General features: G+C 45.4%; 1 pseudogene; it reads left to right on the top strand.

Annotated features, from left to right (window-relative positions):
* The first annotated feature begins 5,983 nt into the window (after positions 1-5,983).
* On the top strand, positions 5,984-6,100 carry LOC136642800 (5S ribosomal RNA; annotated as a pseudogene).
* Positions 6,101-6,791: the final 691 nt, after the last annotated feature.

Raw genomic sequence — 6,791 nt, 5'->3', positions numbered from 1 at the left:
GTACTTGTCGTAAGAGGAGACTAAACAGCCACCTGGTAGATGGGACTCCTTAGCCTGGGAAGGCAGCTCATCTGAGAGAAGGAAAACTCTGATCCCAGACCTCCACTGCCTTGTGGCTACATCCAGTTATGGAAAAGGCTCCAGGAGTCAACCTCGAGGCAAAATCAGGAGCCGGAGTCCCTGAGGCAGTTCACGGCTGAACACAGTCACATTCTGGCAACTCCTGCAATGCCGCTGGAACCAACCGTATTGGCTTCAGGCTTTCCATTGGACCATTTCAGCGACATGGAGAGGGGGGATTTGCTGCATGGGAAACAGTCCATCCTCCATATCTACTTTACCCAGGCTTCGTGCACTGGAGAGGACACTCTGTTCCAGAACCACCATTCAGAGCGTGATACCATAGTCTTCCAAGACTGAAGGATGCCAACACACATTCTAGTGTGAGCATAAATATGATGATACTAATTTTCTGCAATGATTTTCTATGATTTTCCGAACCACCATTCAGAGCACAATACCATAGTCTTCCGAGACTGAAGGATGCCAACAAAGCTTTTCAGGGTGGCTGTAACAATTACTGAGCTAATATATGTAAATGAATGCTCTGAACAGTCAAAAAGTTTCCATGCAAATGCTTATTATTTGTCTTGTCACATTTCCATAGGAGTATGAGAGGCAATCCAGCTGATGGTGAAATGATGTCTCTCTGTCTGCCCCTTTCCCTCTAGGACACAATGAAGAGAGCTTAAACGCAATTTGCCAGGTGTGAGGAAAACTTCAGTCCTCAGCTTTCTGTTGCGAAGCAGGTTTATGAAATATATGGGGGTGTTATGAATGATCACCATCATAGACTGGTGTACAGTGCTGATATTTTAGTCACTTTTGTGTCGACATGCCATCCTACTTGGACCATTCAAAGAGGGATGAAATCCAGGTCTCCATTTCAGGAAGAAGGGGCTTAGGGGCCAATCCTACCCCAACCCCTCCACTGTAGTGATGCCAAAAATGGCTTGTGCTGCATCCTGGGGGGGGGGGCAGTCTCAGAGGTCTCCCCTCTGTAAGGGAACATTCATTCCTTTATCCAGGGGAAAGCCACCACAGCATGGAGAGGTCTCCTCGAATCTGCACAAGCAAAATTGCTGGTGTGGGTCCACATGGACCCAGGCTGCAGGGTTGGGTCTCAGAAGGGGGCTAGGATTTAGAAGCTGCTGCTGCCACCAAATTTGCTTCCATCCTGGAGCCAACCCATCCTTCACCCGCCCCCGTGCTGCCCAATACCACCCTCCCCTCTCCTGTCGCAGCCTCATTCTGCCCTCTCCCACCCCATTCTGCCTCCCCCCCACCCCATCCTGCTTTCTGTGCAGCTTTACTTGCGTCAATGACCCTCACACACAACGATCCTCTTGCACACAGGGGAAGACTCCGGCCTTCCCACTGGCACTCCAGCAGTGGCTCCTTCACTATCCAAGTGCCTTTTGCAAGCATTAAAGCCCAATAGGATTGGTCTGTTACTGTCATAAACTGAAGGTATTATTTTTATATCATCTTAAATCACATGTTCCTAAAACTCCAAAATGCACTGGTCCTTGCAACATCCCTGACACTACACCACTGTTCTACAAATGAAGGAGCAAAGCAAAGGGACTTGCCTAAGTCCAAATAACAAGTCACTTACAGCCCAATACTCTCTGGAACACCCCTCTGGCATAACACACAGTCCACTGGCGGAAGCATCAGGATACAGGCAGAAGTGACATCACACATTACTTGACATCGTCATGTTCACCAACACTGCCAGCACAACTGCTGGTGGCTGCCCATGCTGGCGGGTGGTAAAGCCACTGTCTGCTAGTGCCAGGTGAGTTAACAACGGGCAGAGGCAGTGGGAGAGAGGGGGAGGGGTTTCTGGTCTGGGAAGGGAGCAGAAAGGGATGCGGAATGGGGTGGGTGGGCAGGATCAGTGGCTCTCATGTGCAGTTGTATCCTATCCCCCTTCTCTCTCCCTTTCCCTCCCCCTTACAGTCATCATTTCTGTGCCAGCAAAATACCTGGCACAGGACCAAGAAGACCCATAGGGAAATCAGAGCCTCTTTTACTCTGAGGAGACCTCTGTAACTGCCCCCTTCACCACAGGATGCAGCCGCACCTCCTTGGCATGCGTGCATTGGCAGGTGGGGATTTGGATTGGATTGGGCCTGACAGAGGTAGGACTTCCACATCAAACTTCCTGTTCATTGGACACCAGCTTTATGCAGAGTAAGATCATATTTACAGATTTGTGAAATTCTTAACAAAGGAATTAAGGGAATATTGCACAAAGCACATCTGGCCTTGCTAGACAATAGACTGTCTTGCCTCTCTTGGAGAATGAATGAACTCTGCACGTTCAGAATGATAAAGAAGGAACACCAAGATGTTTTTTGGAACATTTTGATAATGCAGGGAATGAAAAACAAAAAAAACAACCAGGCTATTACACCACTTGAAAGTTATGCTGGACTTTTCCAACAGCTTCTTCTGTGGCCTAAGTTCGGTTTTATGATCTATCTCCTTGGATGGCTCACAACCACATTCCTTCAGTCACTTGAATGCTCCAAAGATGTCCAAAAATACTGGGGCTATTTTAGGATCAAGGGAGTGATAAATTCATACAAATAAGAAGTGCAAGAATTCCAGGGCAGAGAGCGAAGTCTTGCAGGCAACCAAACAAAACCGTAGGAGTCTATTTCAAGGCACAAGTGTGGGAGAATGAATTACTGTCACAGGGATATTTTTGTCAGCTTCCTGGATATGACCCAGTTTAAAGCAGAAGCTCAGGGCAAACAGGTCACACTTCAGTTTGGGTTTCTTATTAATACCCTTGAGTCCCAGCTCTTCACTGTAGCTGCATAGATTCAAACCAATCCACCATTCACAGAAACTGAATACCCAGAAAGCAGCACATTCATTCAGATTTAAACCTTTTGAACTGAAATATATACACAGGTGGTCCTAAATTCAGGGAGAAGTGCAGGGATGTGCTGGAGCCGCCACCACCCTGGACTCGAGTCTCTGTCCCGCCAACTTGAGTTGCAAACAAGTCACAACCGGTGATCTTCACAACTCGTTCAAGTGCTGTTTTTAGAGTCACTATGATTTGAGACAGAGTCTTTTCAAAGAGCAAGTGAAGCCACAAGTCAGGCACAGCTCCACTGAAAAAAATGGAGGTACAGGTCAGAGTTCTCATTCACACTGCTCTGATGTTCTCATCCCATCTGACATCAGCGATGTGGTGAAGTCTGTCACTTCAACTACCCTTTTTCATGTTATTGATGTAAACAAAGAGCTTGCTCCTCTGTTATTTGAGCGAGTGCAGCAGTGCAGAAAGAAATAGGTTCCATATGAAACCCCAGTGACTACCTGCACTCATTCACATCACAATTCCTGACCCTTGTAAGGAGCACCAAGCATGGATAGACCTAAAGGGAGGTATCCAAGCCCAGCAAGACAAGAGGAGAAAGGCAGCGTGAGAGGACAGAAATGGCAGGCAGGCGGAAGGGAGGAAGGGTCACCCACTGCAGCCAGGAGGCTTACAACCCAATCCTTTGCAGCTCTACTCAGATGTTCCATTGCTGCCAATGAGGCTTCCTTCCTCATCTACTATTGCAAGGAAACATCTCTTTCTCCCTGCTTTGCCTGCCTCCTTAGCCCCCTTTCCTATGCAACCTACATCCATTGGGTTCCTCCTTCTTCCCTCCCTTGTCCAGACAGAAATCCCCCCCCCCAAAAAAAACCAGACCTCCCATTAAGTCAATTGATCATCTGTTCTTTTTTAGATGGACAAGAGAGCCTGCCCCCCATGTCCTGGCTCCTCCCCCAGCCTCGTGCAACCTTCCTTCCTCCTCCTCTCCACAGCCCCCACCTTCTGGAGCCAACCCACCCTTCTCTTACCAAGCCTGTTGCTTGCGCCACTTTGAATGCAGATTCCAGATCACCCATGAGGCCTTTCAGTTGGAAAAAAGTAAGTAGAAAATGTAAGCAAGCACACAGAGACACAGCTGACAGGGCTGGCATGCGATAGACTTGAATGAAGAACCTGAGAAAACAAGTCAAAACTTGTTTCTGAGAAAAACCTGAGTCAAGAGTAACTTCCTGTTTCAAAAACACGTGTAACTCAAGTGTGTACGAGTCATGAAAAATGTGTGTTTTCACTACTCAAGTCCAAGTCATCCAAGTCTCAGCCTATCCCTGAATTGGCTAAAGGCTAGTCATGCATGGTTATCCCATGTAGTCACAAGATGGACTGCTCAGTTTTCTCCATGTTTCAACACTGAGGCCCCCAAGTATGTGTCTGGGGGACGAAAAGTGTCCAATGTCTAGGAGCTGAATTCTATCTATCTATCTATCTATCTATCTATCTATCTATCTATCTATCTATCTATCTATCTGAAAAGTCAAACAGAAAGAAGCTAGCCAGTATATTGGGCTGCCTGCCATAACTACTATAACCCAGGACTCAGAGGCTTGGGAAATTTCAAGAGGGAAGTTGGGTGTGCATGCATGTTCTCAGAGAGATGCAAGAAGCTATTCATAAGAGATCATCATAGGATAGTGTCCAGAATCAGTAACTTTACCTCTATTGTTGTTTGACTTAATCCTATTTAACTGAACTATTCTGATTTACAATTATGAATTTGTAACCAGTTTTTAAACCAGTTGACCTCTAAATTTTGATTGGTGAGTTCTAAATGCTTTTTTAATATAAAAGGGTCTTCTTCTACCAAATAAAGAACCCCTAAGAGGCAAGTTTTGCATCCTTTCTCATGCTAAACAGAGGAACTTTGTCACACAGACGTCTATTTTGATGTGCCTACTCAAGGATTAAAATACTAATTAATATGAATAAGGGAGCTTTGAATATGGCCATACATGAGTGTTTCGTATTGGTAAAATGTGGGGATTCATGCACTGCTAAATCACCAGACGGAAGGGTGAGAGTGTTAGTGCATTAGATATATGACATGCGCTCTCTGGGAGCCATTTAAGGTTCTGCATGCTGATCCTGCTTTTCAGTTCCTAAGTCATAATGCAAACAGCTTATTTCTTCATTTTCCCCCCTGCTATTGTATGATTTTGACTGCCTTTCTCTTTCTGCCTATTCATTGGCTTCAGTTAGCTTCCTTTTTGATTTCAATCTTTCTCTGCTATCAGTGCTATCATTGTTTACCCACAATACCTTTGGTGTCTGCCACACTCATTTCCCATCAATTCTTGTGCAACCTTAGGAGCCCATCTGATTCACATCTTTTATTGTATTCTCGCTGTCTCTTTCCTCTCCACCCCACCGCTGCCGCCATCCTTGCAATTGCCATTCCAGTGGCACCGTTCCTAGTGAGACCCGGGATGTCTTCGCATTTTAAACTGCTCTCCCCAGGGCTGGTCAGCTGAAAAGGCCTTGCTATTACAAAAGAGAGATGACATCAGCTATTTGCAGAATAACCATGACAACCCTCTGGAGACCAACAGGGTTGCCACATGGGGCTTGAATAAAGAAGGAAAGTTTCATTTTCTCAACCAGATTTTAGGCAGGGCCCCAGGTTTAATTGGCATATGTGTGTGCACAATTTTGTGTGTGTGTGTCTGAGAGAGAGAGAGAGAGAGAGAGAGAGAGAGCACTTTGTGCCAGTTTATAAATGAAGATGTCTTTTGCTTTCACAAGTATTCTTGTGAATGAAACTGGCCTTGGGATCAACTGAGGTGGAAAATAATAGTTTGGAAGCTTACAAGTGTATAGGGCTTAAGAGTTACTGGAGAAGACTTTAAAAGGGTCAGACCATGAATCTTCATTGAAATGAACAGTTATGCCCAAGACTTTCGTGTAGAAGACCTAGTTCAGAACCAGAGGTTTCAACAGTAGCTTACAGCACAAGCCTATGTGTGTCTAAGTACCACTGTGTTCAGAGAGGTTTACTTCCAGGGAAATGTGCAAAGGATAGCATATTCTTGCAACTGTTACCCTGCACATGCCTGATCTTGTCTGATCTCGGAAACTACGCAGGGTCAGGCCTGGTTAGTACTTGGATGGGAGACCGCTTGGGAATACCAGGTGCTGTAGGCTTATACCATAGTCTTTCGAGACTGAAGGTTGCCAACCAGCATATTCTTTCAAATGTTGCCACAAAATCTTTTAAGATGTAAAGGTCTCTTTTAGTATTATTTTTAGGGCTACTTCCTTCTTCACTGCATGTTCCCAACCAATCGGGAATCCCATCATGAATGTGATAGCATAATAACACCACATAGTCAGTCTGATTTGGCTATGCTCACTCTGAATGCGGGAAGGAAGTAGGGTGTGTGCCTATTGCTTAGCCACTTGGGCTGATGCTCCCTGTCTTGCTGCACTGTGCTGACAGTTTCCTCACTGGTGGTTTCATCATCCTAATCTAAGCATGCAGCCACATTCTGCAACTGTTCACCCATATGATTGGATCGGGTTGAAGGAGCTGGACTGATTGCCTCAGCCACAGGGATTTGCGCCCTCTTCCCTCTGACACTTGCCGGTTGACAATCACTTTCCACACCCTTTCCAAAAGGAGTATTTGTGTAAATAAATTTCTGTAAACCGCTTTGTGAACTTTTTGTTGAAAAGCTGTATATAAATACTGTTGTTGTTGTTGTTGTATGAAACTTCAAAAGAAATATTTTGCAAACACCATTCCCAGTCTAGTTTACCATTAATCTAGACCTCTCTGCAGAAGAAACCCAGTATTTGTGGCATGAATTTGAACCAGCAGGAATTTGAACCTCAC

The sequence above is a fragment of the Tiliqua scincoides genome, chromosome 2 (assembly GCF_035046505.1).
Source record: "Tiliqua scincoides isolate rTilSci1 chromosome 2, rTilSci1.hap2, whole genome shotgun sequence".
Lineage (NCBI taxonomy): Eukaryota > Metazoa > Chordata > Lepidosauria > Squamata > Scincidae > Tiliqua > Tiliqua scincoides.
Note: the sequence above shows the minus strand (reverse complement) of the source record. Positions and strands in the feature narration are given on the sequence as shown.